Source organism: Microcaecilia unicolor, chromosome 9 (genome assembly GCF_901765095.1).
Source record: "Microcaecilia unicolor chromosome 9, aMicUni1.1, whole genome shotgun sequence".
Lineage (NCBI taxonomy): Eukaryota > Metazoa > Chordata > Amphibia > Gymnophiona > Siphonopidae > Microcaecilia > Microcaecilia unicolor.
In genome coordinates this window covers 164,114,483-164,130,147 of record NC_044039.1, presented here as the reverse complement: position 1 = coordinate 164,130,147, position 15,665 = coordinate 164,114,483, and the positions used below count along the sequence as shown (strand labels likewise).

At 45.6% G+C, this 15,665-nt stretch overlaps 1 protein-coding gene across 6 annotated transcripts in view; it reads left to right on the top strand.

The window, feature by feature from the left end:
• The first annotated feature begins 3,691 nt into the window (after positions 1-3,691).
• Positions 3,692-15,665, top strand: part of NIN (ninein) — a 213,649-nt gene continuing 201,675 nt past the window's right edge. For 5 of the 6 annotated variants that reach the window (XM_030213934.1, XM_030213931.1, XM_030213929.1 and 2 more), the window contains exon 1: positions 3,692-3,787. The gene's annotated coding sequence lies outside the window, so the exon portion shown is untranslated. Of the gene's footprint in view, positions 3,788-4,843; positions 4,925-15,665 lie in introns of those variants that run through there. The other variant, XM_030213930.1, reaches the window with a different exon arrangement.

Here is a 15,665-nt window from a genome sequence, read left to right as displayed (position 1 = left end):
TTGATGTGGTGACTAATCACTTGATACTGGTTCCTTTCCACCCAATTTCTGTTTGTATTTCTTCCAGGATCTCCATTCCAATAGTAGATGTCTTCAGCCTTGCCACAGCCTCTTCCAAGGTGCATATTTTAAAGGTCTTACCACTTGCGATGAAAGTTAATCTGAAGGGAAAGAGCCATCTATATCTTACATTAGCTCCTTTAATTTTTGTCATTTTGAATTTAAACTCTTTCCACCATTGTAGTGTCTCTGACAACAGGTCAGGAAACGGCTCTATCCAATGATCCTCCCTGTACATATGTTGCTTGGATCCTGCTTTGGATGTGATCCTCTGCTTACCTGAATAGTCATGCAGACATATTATAATGTAACATGGTGTATTTGCCTTCCATGAACTGAATGTCCAATGTGCTCTCTCCAGTTTCTACATGTTCAGCGTCATCCATTCCTGCATAAAACACAGTCTTATATATCTTTTTTTGCAATCGCTATACTGTTGTTATACTTCTCAGTGTATGACAGACCCCTTATTTTCAAGTTATTACAGTACATCTAGACATATTTTCTAGGTCTTCAACTTTGACAAAAGCTATCGGTTTGCTTGTTCAAGTTGCTTGATGATATTTTTAAGTCCTTGCATTTCCTCCTCCTGCTTGGCTAGCTTCACTTCTGAGTCCTCAAACCCAGGGCCGTGCCTAGGGTCTCCGGCGCCCCCCTGCAGTTGGCCCCGCCGGTGCGCCCCCCCCCCCCGAAAACGATCGCTACACTACCCGCCCTCTTCTCCCCAGATCCTTTTCCTTTTTGTTTAAATTTACCTCTCCGGTGCGCGGCAGCGTAGCGTTAGTGAGAAGGAGGCGGCGCTCCCCCGCCCCGATGTGTCTTCTTCCCTTCGCTCAGTGTCCCGCCTTCTTCTGACGTCATTTCTGACGTCAGAAGAAGGGGGAACCGAGCGAAGGGAAGAGACTGACACGTCGGGGCGGGGGAGCGCCGCCTCCTCACTAACGCTACGCTGCCACGCGCCGGAGAGGTTAATTTAAACAAAAAAAAAAAGGACAAGGATCTGGGGAGAAGAGGGCGAGGTAAGCATGGTGCGGCGGGGCGCCCCCCAGAGGATGGCGCCCTCCTGCCATGCTTACCTCGCTTACCGTGTCGGCACTGCCCTGCTCAAACCATTTGCCTAGCTCTGCAACCTCTGAGTGTACATCCACAATGAGTTCCATAGTCTCCTTTCTGACCATAGTGACATCACCTCTAATTGAACTTAATGATGATAACCTTGGCCAAACTACTATCAAACCAAAACCCATACATACACGCAGACGACATAACGATCTACATCCCATTTAAACAAGATCTAACGGAAATTTCCAATGACATCAACCAAAGTCTACATATCATGCATACATGGGCGGATGCATTTAAGCTGAAACTCAATGCAGAAAAAACCCAATGCCTAGTACTCACTTCTCAACATAACACGAACAAATTCACCACCATTAACACACCAAAACTGAATCTCCCAATCTCGGACACCCTAAAATTCCTTGGAGTTACCACTGATTGACACCTAACACTTGAGAACCATGTGAAAAACTCAATCAAGATGTTGTTCCACTCAATGTGGAAACTAAAAAGAGTAAGACCTTTCTTCCCAAGGACCGTCTTCCGTAACCTGGTACAATCAATGGTACTCAGTCATCTAGACTACTGCAACTCACTCTATGCTGGTTGCAAAGAGCAAATAATCAAGAAACTTCAGACAGCCCAGAACACTGCAGCTAGACTCATATTCGATAAAACAAAATATAAAAGTGCTAAGCCGTTACGAGAAAAGCTACACTGGCTCCAACTTAACGCATCACGTTCAAAATATGCTCCCTAGTTCACAAAATCATTCACGGAAATGCCCCAGCCTACATGTCAGACCTGATAGACTTACCACCCAGGAATGCTAAAAAATCTTCACTTCCCCAAATGTAAAGGTCTAAAATACAAACTAATGCATGCGTCAACCTTTTCATACCTGAGCACACAATTCTGGAACGCGCTGCCGCGCAACTTAAAAACGATTCATGAATTAACTAACTTCTGCAAACTACTGAAGACCCATCTCTTTAACAAGGCATACCACAAAGATCAACAAATGTGAATTCCTCCACATACATCCAGAATTGCCTTATAATATCTGCTTGTTATACTACTATCATGTTTTATCATTATAATGTTAACCAAGATCCTTCTGTAATACTAAATGTCTATTTTCTTATATATTTCCACTATTCATGATGTATTGTAAGCCACATTGAGCCTGCAAAGAGGTGGGAAAATGTGGGATACAAATGCAATAAATAATAAACAGTCTTTAATTCCTCTCTTGATATTGGTAGGGCACTGCCAGAATCACCTTAGCTCTGATTTGGGTATTTTCAGCACCCCTTTGACTTCCTCATTTAGGCCCATCCTGCTTCTAGCATAGGAGAGGTTTCCCATCAACTGTTTTGAGGCCATCACAGCCCGGTCTTGCCCAACTAAGGTCTCAACTACCATTGCTAAGTATTTATATGGCTGATAGAAGTGCTTTTATTCCATTCGGCTGCATGGAGCATGGATCTCAGGTGGCTATCACACCAAGTGATATCACTTACTCTACATCTGCATTTATCTAGAAATACTACTGCTCCACCAGATGCCATCTTGCCATGTTTGTAAACAAACTCATAATGCAAGCTTTTACCTGTTTCTACAAACTTGAACCCTTTATACAGGAAGCAGAGTTTTTTTTTAAATTCCGCTTGCTTTTCTTTTCAACACTTTGTCAATAATGATCAGAAATAATATTCAATTTGAAAAGAAAACTGGATTGTACTGAAAGTTGTACAAGTCTGATAGAAGTAGATTATACATACGGAGCTACTTAAGACATACCTAACAGCATCAACAGCTCCAAATGCTCAAAAGGAGCTGAAGTATAGCTACAATTTATTTTATTGGGATTTATTAACCACCTTTATGAAGAGATTCACCCAAGGCGGTGTACAGGTTAGATGATGGCAGCTAAAGACCTGGACGGTTCATCATAGGTTCTTGGGGTGCCAAAATGGAGGTACCAAGTTACAGAATTGCCTTCAAAGCGCCACTGAAAATTCTACACACCCACCCAGCCCTATCCAAATAGTGTTGGAGCACTGATGGCAAGCCGCTAGCCATATAGCTATATAGAAAATACTGTCTTTTTCAAAGCGCATAAATTATAGGAAAACGGGAGAAATATACCTGCAACCAAGACGTCGAACAGCAGTCATCGCTCTGCACTATATTTAGCGCTGCTCCTATCCGGATAGTGGCGCATTGCCCAATATACTTAATATATTTAAACAATGTGCCCTGGGTTTTAAACAGACGCTGACCTCGGCGTTTTAATACTGATGTAAAGATGCACGGATAACTTATCCAAATAAGCTTTACGTGTACTACAATCACCCTATAGTGAAGGTAGCGAGCTGTATTCTTCTTCCTTTCGAGACTCACCACGGTCCAGTCTCAGCTGCTACTGCACTTGCCCTTAACGCCTGTAGGGGGCGCGGAGCTGCGCTTCAGAGTCGGCGCTGTCGGGCCATCTCCTCCTCCTCCCCTCCCCCACAACCTTCAAACTTCCCGGCGGCGCCGCTGTGCGGCTCGTGCCTGACGCTTTGGCGGAGCCTGGCGCTTCTTCCCTGCTGCCTCCTGTCCCTGGCGATGCGGCGCGCGAGCGGCGTCTCGGTCCCGGCACTTTGAGCTGCAGAGCGGGGTATGTATGCATGCTGCATTCTCTACCGGCGGACGCTAACGGTTCTCGGGCAGCAGGATTTCCGGGGGCTTCGTACAGGGACTCGCCCCCTTTAGGTTTACTGGAGGCTAAGGGAGCCGTTCCCGTCCAGCAAGGGGCTCTTCCCTCGCTCTGTCACTTGTGTGGACCTGGGAAAGCGGCTCAGTGTGTGGTTTGGGTTGCTGGCCTTGGACTTGGAGCGGCGAGGTTCCTTGCTTTCCGCTTGCATCTCCGCCCAGTTCCCCCTGCAGCGGGCGTGCTTCCTAGACAGAGGAATCGCCTTTAGGATGAGGCATGAAATATCTGTAAAGGCGACAAGGCAGACGGCCCTTTCTTTGTGTCCCTCTGATTTTAACACTATTCACGATCGGACAATGAAGTGCGATCCAGCGCCTGGCACTGAAATAACGTCTTCCAGAGGCTGGAGGCTTTGGTGCGATACATCATGCTAGCCTGCAACGATTTCTAAGGCAATGTAGGATTTCCACAATAATTGTAGCCTGAACTTCTGCCAAAAGGGTAATACCAAAATCTCCCCCCCCCCCCCAACCAGGAAATATGTTTTTCAATTGCTACCTTTTTTAAATTTCATTAAAATCCCCTTCCCCCCACTAGATCGTGCTTTGATAGACAAATCAAAGGCATTACTGATAGAAAAGAATCGCCCTTTAAACAAAGGGAGTCTATTTTTAAAATTGATCCGCGATGAGGTTATCCAAGCGCTTGATGAAGAAGCAACTGGAAATATTTTCGGAGCAAAATGCAGGAAAAGCTGAACAGCACGATTTAATTGTCACGATGATTGCTTATTTTTAAAACGACGGAGTAACGCACAAAATATATCATTATAAAATTAGTGCTGATTTCATTTTTCCTCTGTGGAAGCTTTTTTTTTTGGCCTCATTGTTTGGGGAAATAACCCATTAGAATGCAAATAGAGAAAGTGGCTTGAATATTCAAAACGCTACTATTCATCAGTGATTAGCATACATTTGCAGCTACTTATGCACACGCTGTATGATTCTGCGCTGGCTGCTCCACGGGTCCGCCTTTGTTTTAAAATGTTTCGGGTATTAAACTAAAGCGGAGGCGGTTGACGTTTGCTGTTTCTTTTACAAGGTAACTTTTGTAGCTTATCTGACAATAATACCATCTTTTTTCTGTAGCATCTTATTTTCTGTGGCAAGTTGGTTAGTTTTGGTGCTGAGCATTGTGTGGCGTTGCTTGAGGTGATGCGTCTCCAGCATTGAGACGAACAGAGGTGTACAGTTTTGCTCCATGATTGTACTACCATTGCAGGGGCAGGCATGAAATCTGAATATTTACATTGTGCCTTTGTGATCCGCAGAAAGATATTGGGATGCCAGCTTCTTGGAGAAAATAATTTTAAAGCTGGCAATAACAAAAAAAAAAAAAAAAAGAAAATTGTGAAATGGAGGGTTTTGGCAGGGCAGCTGCAAGGGAGGCGTAATAACATCGTTTGCACGTCGAGCCTGTTTAGGATTTTGACGACCAGCTTGTGAAACTGTGCCTGCCAAGCTTGTACAGGTACAACACTTACCAGTTACAAGAGCCAGCTGAGCGAGCACTCCAGTAATGCAGTCTGTGTCGAGGAGGGGGTAATTTTGTATTATGTGTAGCAGGCACTCCCAGTTATTTTGAAATGTTGGTGCCTTTGCCCTTCAGTTGTCCATCATTTTATACGGGGCAATCTGTATTACTAGTAAAACGCAGGAGATATATACTTCACTATAAAATTAGTCTATTCTAGCTCGTTACTTGTGGCCTTGAAAAATTTGCAATCCTGTACCTCTAGGAAATATTAGGACAGCCAGGCAGCACATAGGTGGAGACAGTCAGGTGCCCTGGATATAATGTGTCTTTACAGCCAGTAACTTTTAGAGAGAAAGAGCTGCTGACTTTTTTGTTTTCTTGGATTAATGATACTCTTCTGTGCATTGCACAGCTAAGAGATTATTGGTATTCATTCTTAACAAGTGCATGATCTCTGCTTGTCCTCATATCAACTGATTAGCAAATTAACGTCTATATGCTACTCAGAGGAGGTGTTGCAGCAGAATCAGACGGTTAATGAAATACAGTAGTTAAGAGAGCTGATGCTTCAAGGGTTACCTGCTTCTCTTGAGGAGACTGTGAAACCCCGGACATTTAATTGCCTTCTCGGCATGAAACGTGTTCTTGTTTCAATTAGACACAGCAGACCTCAATCAACACTGCTTCTCTTGCTTCTCGGGTTCTTCTCTTTTCTACCTCCCTCCCTGCTCATGTAATGTAATTCGAGGTTATGTTTCTTAATTGTAATGTTTTAAAGAGCTTAAGAAAATTATACAGGTGTTTGAAGCTATTATTGAGAAATGCTCTGTTTGAAAAATCCCTACCCAAGGTGGTAGGTGTGCGTTTGGACATGTTTGATCCTCCTAACTGGATACTGTAAGTCAGTTGAGGAGATTTAAAACAGCCTTCATTCATTAGTCTGCAAGACCAATGTTTGAGAGTATTTGGAGGATAGCAGACTTTTTTTTTGGATTTAGCTCAGGCCCTTCAGAAGTTCAAGGCAAGTAGGTATAATGTGTGGGGGGGGGGGGGGACTTACAATCTAAGTTTGTATCTGAGGTAAGGGAGGGTTATGTGACTTGCTCAAGGTCACAAGGAGATGCAGTGGGATTTTCTACTTTGGTTTCCCTGGTCCTCAGCCATTAGGCTATTCCTCCATTTTATAAGTTCCACTCTAGCATGGTGGTGGCCCCTGCAGTAAATGCTTAAGGCTTTTGGTTTCTGACAGTTGGCTGTGCCTCTGTTGCTAAAGCTATAGTGATTTACAGGAATGGAAGACAACTGAGCAAAGGCTGTTACAGAGCATTGCTTACAGCCCAGCTGGCAGACCATCTGCAGGGGAGGTACAGAGAAATGGAGTCTCTGTGTATGGGCTATTTGTAGGCTCCTTATCTCCTCTTCCTATAAATGATTCTCGGACTTTCACCTTCAAGGCCATGGGATTGGTGGAACCACATTCTCTCACTTTCCTCTGCTGCAGAAGGGAAGTTTAAGCAGTTGTGCCTGTAAATAGCTCTGCACTGATTTAATGAGTGACTGTTTTGTGACTGCTTCTTAATAACTAAGTTCCTTTTTTTTTTAAACCCTGTATGGAGTGGGTTAATAGATTTAAATTGGCATTAGTGTGATTTCTGGTTCTCCTGATTCTTCTCTCCTCTTCCACCTCCCCCCACAAATTCTGTAGATGGTAAGTACTGTGATGTAAACGTTTCTACAGGCATGTAGAACTAGTAGCAGACATAACCAAAATCATCAGCACCATGGTATATTTCTGCAGCTTTTATTGAAAAACTAGTAAAAAAAAAGGGCCGTTTCTGTTTTAAAGGAAATGGGCGCTAGCAAGGTTTTCCTCGGAGTGTGTATGTTTGAGAGAGTGTGTGTGAGAGTGACTGAGTGAGAGAGAGAGTGAATGTGCGAGTGTGTGTGTGTGACAGAGAGAGAGTGAGACTGGGTGCGAGTGTGTGTGTGTGAGAATGAGAGTATGTGCCAGGGTCCCCCCTCCATGTATCCACCCAGCGATGCTCTTCTCTCCCCTGCCCCCCCTCCCGCCACCCAGCGAGTCTCCTCTGTCCCCTGCTCCCCCTCCAGCCACCCAGCGATTCCCCTCTCTCCCCGGCCCCCCCTCCAGGCACCGAACGATTCCTCTCTCTCTACAGCCCCCCCTTTTTTGGTACTGTCTATCTAGTTAAAACAGCTTTTGCAGCAGCTCCTTCTGCTCAGTGTGCTGCTGCGGCTTGGAAAGCGAATAGAATGTTGGGTATTATTAGGAAAGGTATGGAAAACAGGTGTGAAGATGTTATAATGCCGTTATATCGCTCCATGGTGCGACCGCACCTTGAGTTCAATTCTGGTCGCCGCATCTCAAGAAAGATATAGTGGAATTGGAAAAGGTGCAGCGAAGGGTGACTAAAATGATAGCGGGGATGGGACGAGTTCCCTATGAAGAAAGACTAAGGAGGCTAGGGCTTTTCAATTTGGAGAATAGATGGCTGAGGGGAGACATGATAGAGGTATATAAAATAATGAGTGGAGTGGAACAGGTGGATGTAAAGCGTCTGTTCACACTTTCCAAAAATACTAGAACTAGGAGGCATGCGATGAAACTACAGTGTAGTAAATTTAAAACAAATCGGAGAAAATGTTTCTTCACTCAATGAGTAATTAAACTCTGGAATTCGTTGCCGGAGAACGTGGTGAAGGCGGTTAGCTTGGCAGAGTTTAAAAAGGGGTTAGACGGTTTCCTAAAGGACAAGTCCATAAATCACTACTAAATGGACTTGGGAAAAATCCACAATTCCAGGAATAACATGTATAGAATGTTTGTACGTTTGGGAAGCTTGCCAAGTGCCCATGACCTGGATTGGCCACTGTCGTGGACAGGATGCTGGGCTCGATGGACCCTTGGTCTTTTCCCAATGTGGCATTACTTATGTACTTCCTAGGTTTGCTTGCTTTGTTTTGAGTGTATGGCAATGATGGCTGCGTGGGGGAGTGGAAACAGAGATTAACCAACGTGCTTCCTTGGTTACAGTGGACTTGATTGGTTCACTTCCACTCCTGTGTATTAAACGTCTGCTTGCACGGCTGGGGGCGGCGACCTGGGGGGGGCGTGGCATTGCGGCGAGGGCTCCTCCACCTTTTAAGTCACTATGCAGCTGTCAGCTGATGATCCCCCTTCCATCAGTGATGTGATCGTGAAACTGGTGCTAGCAGTATGGAGGGAGAGCAGGTGGTCGGTCTCCGCCACTCCACTTAAGCCTTTTGTTTTTACCTCAGCGGGGAAGGTGTTCGAAAATGAACACCTTCCCCGCTGAGGTAAAAAAAGAGAAAGGCTTAAGAGGACTGGCAGAGACCGCCCAACCTCCCGCTCTACCTCCCTACTGCTAGCGCCGGTTTCATGATCCCATCAGGAGAGGAGAGGGAGGGCGGGGGGGGGGGGGTTGAGGGCGGTTAGTGTGCGCGGGTGGTTTGGGAGGTTGACAGCCAGTCTGGAGCGATTCCTAGGCAGGGGGAGGAGTAGGGAAACACGCGTGTTTCCCTACTCCTCCCCCTGCCTAGGTCGCTGTTTGTTGCTGTGCGTGAGGCTGGTGACTTCAAGCTGGGTGTTGGAGGTGTGCGGGGGTTCGGACTGTAGGCAATGGCGACTGTGTTCGGGGTGGTGCGCGTTGTCCGTTTCGCCAGTCGAGTGTCAGTGGTCCACCCTCGACGTCATTATGTTGTGACGCGAGGGCGGGGCACACACTCATGGGGCAGCGCTGAGAACCAGGGTTCAAATCCTGCTTTTCCCACACAACTCCTTGTGACCTTGAACATGACAGTGAAGCCCTTGTTGCCTTGGATACAGCAGATTATATGCCTTCAGGGACAGAGACCTACCTGGTGTAACTGAATTGTTTTGCCTCCTATCATAGTAGATCGCTGACCATGATCAGTGGTGACTGGTTCCTGGCTTTTAGTGTGACACCCCCTCCCCCTCTCCCTCAGAACCTGTTAGGGGTAGTATACAGGTGCTCCAGCTCACTGGCATGACATCAAGGTCCTGCTTTAAGAATTGCTCATGTAAATTTATGCAAAAGTAAGGGCTGTGCATATTGGTTGATTTAGAATTGGGTTCCATTTAATGAAGAGAATACTTAACCAAAACTTGCCCTCCTAAACGTTTTCTGTGCGATGCTCTGTCTTGAGATATTTTGCAGTTTTAACTTCCTTAAAGTTGGGTAAGTGTCATAATTGTTTAAATATTGTAGCTGAAAAAGAAACTGAAGCACTGTATATTGTTCGTGTGACATACACAGTAGTTTGTGTTGGTGCAGGGGCTCTCCAGGTCCCGCAGTTCAGCAGGTCAACAATGAATATTCACGTATCGCTGCGTACGCTAGGCTTAATTTGCGTATTTTGGTCACTCTGAAACTCGGGCCAGTTTAGCAGTTCCGAGAGCCTGTGTGATACTGTTGGCTGATACTGTTAAGAGTCCTGAGAGCAGGAACATCCTGTGTGACATACCCCCTGGTGCTGCCGCCCCACTGCATCACAGCCATGCAGGGGAGGCAATGATCAGATCATAATTTTGGTGCCCTGCCCGCCTTGTGTCCTATGTGGCTGTACTGCCAGCACATAGCTCGCTACAGCCCTGTGTGATAGGAAGGTAGGAGGTGAAGGCGTTGCCCCTAGCAATCTGACAACTTTTTGTGGCAAGGCGTTCGAGCAATACTGGAAATGTAGCTGCCCATAATCGGATTAGATCAATGAAAGTAACTAAGACTCTAATCCGTTGGTGTGTAAGTCATATCAGTATCGAATTGCAGTACTCGGGCACACAGTTGTCATTCTTGTAGAAGGCTTGGTAGCATTTTGTCACCAGGTTTGGCTTCTCCACAGTTTGCAATCTTGGGTTGGTTTTTTTTTTTTTCTGTACTGTGTGGGTTCATGTTTTAATCTTTGTCAACTGATGTAGAATGCTTAATTTCTGACCTCTGGTGGGCTTTGGTCACTTTCTTTTAACTACACCAACATGTGTTTTACGCATAGTACATTTAGGCAATGATGCTCAGAAGCAAACACTAGCGCAGTTTGCCAACTTATGTTTAGAAGGCCCTTTTCTTGGCTAAAAAGAGCTTGCCAGCGATTAATACTAATCACATGCTAATGTAGGCAAAAGAGGTCCTGTCGCATTCCCTCTGACGCTCAGAAAGAAGCGCCTTGAAGAAGGCACCCTTACCGTGCAAAAACCTACGCCAGCTCGGAGCTGGCATTAGGTCTGTGAAACTGCCCGGCCGTCCTGGAAACTCTGCTGGATCTGAGCTGAAGCTTGGAGGGACAGATGGGTGGGTGAGATCCGCTGCTTCCCAAATGAATCCTCTTCCCCTGGCCCCCCCCCCCCCCATGGCAACCGTGCTGCGAGGAGGTCGTGCAATAGGAGTGAGGACATGCAGCTGCTGCAGTCTGTAGCTCCCATTCAACTGCCCCTCGCTGTCCTCCAGTCAGTTCTCTGCCTTTGCCGCACTGCTCTCTTCCCCCCCCCCCCCCCCCCAATTGGGCTGGGCATGAGCACAAGATCTTCACTTACGTGCATCTCTTGTGCGCATGCGGGCTAATCTTCCTAATGTTTGACACTAACAGCGTGGATATCATTTGCATACTATTGGGGTTGAACATTAGGGAATTACATTTGGGTGCTGTTGCGGCAGCATTCTCCGGTGCTATTCTGACGTTAATGTGTGGGGCCTCTGGCACAGTCGGAACACAGGAGAGGGAATTCAAAGTACACTCAACACAAGAGCGAAAACAAAAGCACAAGGAGCCTTCAAGAATGGGGACATCAACTCAAAATTTTGGGTCTGTGCTTTTGTTCTCGCCTCTGGCACTGTGCCTGACCTGGGATTCCGACTGTGCTGCCAGAAAGCTGCAGCTGTCTCATTCCTGGTGAGAGAAGGACTAGGGGCTGATTTTCTGCCAGGTCGCTGACCTGGAACCTTGATTGAACAACAGCAGAGTGCAGCTGGACTGGAAGGTGGAGGCTGCTGCTGGCCCTGACTGATACACTGGAGAGACTGCTCAGTTAGAAGCAATTTTGCACTATGGTGTCCTCACTTCACAATAATGAGTGCTGCTTTGGGGGGAGTTTCCATCTGACCTGTGTTTGTTAGAGCCTTAGGTAATAGTGATCTGTTGGAAACTGGGATCCCCGCTGTACCTTGCTTTGATTTCTGGACAGATGCTGCTGATCCTGTATGTGTATACACAACCCAGCCATGTAGGTGCACATGCAGGACATATGCTGGTAAATTGTCAGGTGGCCTTAGTCAGGTTTTTTCCGTGTTCGGATACAGTTTACGTATGCAGGGAGTGGTTTAAAAAAAGGTGGTGACACAATTAAGGAGATGACTGAAGAATGCTAACTTTTAGGTTTTCAGTGAAGAGAATGCAAATTGAAATGATTTCACATTTTAAAAACTGACATTTTTAGAGTCTGGCAGAAACTGCTTTCCTAGCTACGGAGATCCTAAGCTGCGCAAAGTCAGGAAGATTTTGTTTTAGCTTTTCATTCTGAAGACAGAACACTGAGAAGAAAATTTGGAGCTGGGAAGTAGATTGTCATGAAGAAAGCACTAAGAATTGCATAGAGGCAGTGATTTCCCCCCCCCCCCTCCCTTGCCACCAAGCAAATGGCAGATGGCGGGGGGGGGGGGGGGGGGACAAAATTCCCCAGGCCCGGGCCTCCAAGGGGGGCCCAGCGCCGCAGTCCCCTCCACCCGCCCCCCTCCGTCTACCACCAGGCCGGGCCCCCTGAATTCAAATGATAGCACCTCACCTCGACCTCGCTCCGTGTGAAAGAAGCACAGCAGAGGCAGTCTGCAGATTGCCTCCCGGTGGGACATAGGAAGGGAAGGCCCGAAGGGAGTCATTCTGCAGACTGCCGCTGCTGCGCTTCTTTCACACGGAGCGAGGTCGAGGTGAGGCGCTATGATTTGAATTCAGGGGGGTCCGGCCCAGTGGTGGATGGAGGGGGGCAACAACGACAACCTCGGGGGGGGGGGGAGACCCCTGGGGACGGCCTTGCCCCCAGCCCGGCCCAGTCTCTCGGCAGCCCTGGCAGATGGGCTTTGGTGTTCTCTCCAAGGTGATGGCTTGTTTTAGCAGTGACCTGCCCCTGGCACAGTACTTTTCCTCATCTCACTGTAAACAAAGTACTGAGCAGAACCTTCAGGGAATAAATACAGCTCAGGAGAACTGGGTTTCCCACTAAGGTGATCTAATTGCATCTAGAAAATAACAGCCAAGTGAACTAATCTGCTAACTGTCTGCTTTGCTAACAAGAGTAGATTTGTGTGGACTCCTCTTGCTATGCTATTCTTTAGCTTGGTGTGGAACAATTAAGCTGTCTAGACTGGAAAGAAAACCCCTCAACATTGTTATTAGTCTAGATTTCAGGTATTGTGGATCAAGCGTTTGTTGCACTTCCAAGCTCAAGATAGTTTGAGGATTAATCAACATCCTTATCTGTGCTGTGTTTAACTGAGGAGACTCCTTGCTCAATATATTCATTTGCTCTGTACATTTGTCTTTTGAGGAAGTCAGCCTTTCCTCCATTCCTAGGCCCCAGTGCTCAAAGGTCTAGTGCTAAAGCCAACAGTGCAAACCCCATAGCACAAGAACAGCATGGAAACCTAGCTGTCCCATGCTCAAAGCAAATAACACTCAAATTATATAAGTGCTATGAAACTCAAAGCAAGGGGGGGGGGGGGGGGGGAGGAACGTGTCTGACACCTGTGCACAAGAGTTTATACATGGAGTGGCCTAGTGGTTAGAGCACCAGTCTTGCAATCCAGAGGTGGCCGGTTCAAATCCCACGGCTGCTCCTTGTGATCTTGGACAAGTCACTTAACCCTCCATTGCCTCAGGTACAGACTTAGACTGTGCGCCCTCCTGGGACAGAGAAATTTTATTCAGTGTACCTGAATGTAACTCACCTTGAGCTACTACTGAAAAAGGTGTGGGCAAAATCCAAATAAATAAAATAGGGTGATTGAATATACATTCTATACCTGGACTAGCTTGCTATACACACTGTAACTTAGATCAGTTCCTTATCTCCTGCTTAACTGTACAGATAACGTTTTGAGTTTATCTAACCATCTAATTATCTAAACCAACTCTGTACCAGGCACCTTCTTCCCATCATATATCTGCTCTTGGACCCTCAGCTATATGGTAAACCGTATTGTAGAAACTATTTAGCATCATATCTGGTCGCCGCATCTCAAAAAAGATATAGTGGAATTAGAAAAGGTACAGAGAAGGGTGACAAATGATAAAGGGGATGGGATGACTTCCCTGTGAGGAAAGGCTGAAGTGGCTAGGTTTCTTCAGTTTGGAGAAAAGACAGCCGAGGGGAGATATAATAGAGATCTATAGAATAATGAGTGGCGTGGAACGGGTAGACTTGAATCATTTGTTTACTCTTTCCAAAAATACTAGGACTAGGGGGCAAGCGATGAAGCTACAAAGTAGTAAATTTAAAACGAATTGGAGAAAATATTTCTTCACTGAACGTGTAATTAAACTCTGGAATTCGTTCCCAGAGAATGTGGTAAAGGCAGTTAGCAGGGTTTAAAAAAGGCCTGGACAGCTTCCTAAAGGAAAAAGCCATAGACCATTATTAAATTGATGTGGGAAAATCCACTGCTTATTTCTGGGATAAGCAGCATAAAATGTATTGAACTTTTTGGGGTTCTTGCCAGGTATTTGTGACCTGGATTGGCCATTGTTGGAAACAGGATGCTGGGCTTGATGGAACTTTGGTCTGTCCCAGTGTGGCCATACTTATGTTAGTTGAATGTTCTAATGCATGCTTATTAGGTGTATCATTAGTATTATGCTAACATTGTGTTATATCTCTGATTTTTGAATTCCAGTCCTGTCAAATGTGTGTATTTTTATACTGTTTCACGGTAGGTCTATTAGGTCTCAATTTACTGTTTTCAAGTTTACCTCTTTCATTGTATTTGTTCTTGGTTATTTTACTATTGTTATGCTGTTAACAAAATTGTGAATCTTATGTTAAACTGTATTGGTTGTATAACACCTTGGGTGAATCTGTTCATAAAGGTGGGTAATAAATCCCAATAGATAAATCAAATAATTAAGTTTCACCGTTAAATCAACTCTTGTGCGCATGCCCAGGCAAAACCAGAAGTGCAAACACATATCAGCGCCATTCTTCTACGCCTTTACATATAAGCTTCTCAAAAATTATTTTCACTTGAAAGACTCGCAGAAAAAACAGGCGCCAGTATGTGCTTTCGCTTTCAAAGTTCTGCTCGGGCTCGCTCACATTTGTTTCCACTATCAGCCTTTATAGGCTGCACAGGCTTCCTTCTGCTTATAAAAAGACAAAACCGGCAGTTTAAAAGTGAGAAATTCTGAAGAAATCCTCTCTTGAAATTTTTCACCACCACCCCATGCTAGATGTATGTGGCTGCAGGTACTTTCTCTGTCCCTACTGGGCTTAAAATCAAAGGTGTTTTATTTTTTGTACCTGGAGCAATGGAGGGTTTAAGTGACTTGCCCAGGATCACAAGAGCTGTAGTGGGAATCAAACCCAGTTCCCCAGGATCTCCGTTCACTGTACTAACCATTAGGCTACTCCTCCATTCCCTCTAGCGTCAAGGGGAATCATTTGTTTTTGCTCTGTTCAGAGCATTGGGAGGGAATACCGAGTAACATCATTACATTTTTTTTTACCCCACGCTTTCTCACTCATGGCAGGCTCAATGTGGCTTAGGTACTTATTTGTACCTGAGGCAATGGAGGGTTAAGTGATTTGCTCAGAGTCACAAGTTGCTGCCTGTGCCTGCAGTGGGAATCGAACCCAGTTCCCCAGGACCAAAGTCCACCACTCTAACCACTAGGCCACTCCTCCACTCCATTCATTTGTGTACATTTAAATACAATTTGTGACTGTCTTTGGCAGGCTTGTTGTTTCCCGCACTACAGACCTCTGAACATTCTGTGCACATTATGGCCAATTGCCTCTAATGCCAGCATTAGGTTTTGAGTATTAAGGCCCTAGAGAGTTTGCATCTTCAGAAATCCCAGCCACCTTTTATTTGTGGTGGGAAGGACCATAGATTTATTCCCTATGTGACACATGCTTCCTTGACTATGGAAAAGATTGCAGCAAATCTTTGTACTGGTTTCATATGTTTCTTGCATCAGTGAGTTTGTATTTTTTTTTTTGTTATGTAGTGGATTTGGATTTTGTGTTTTCTTGTTATTACTCTCA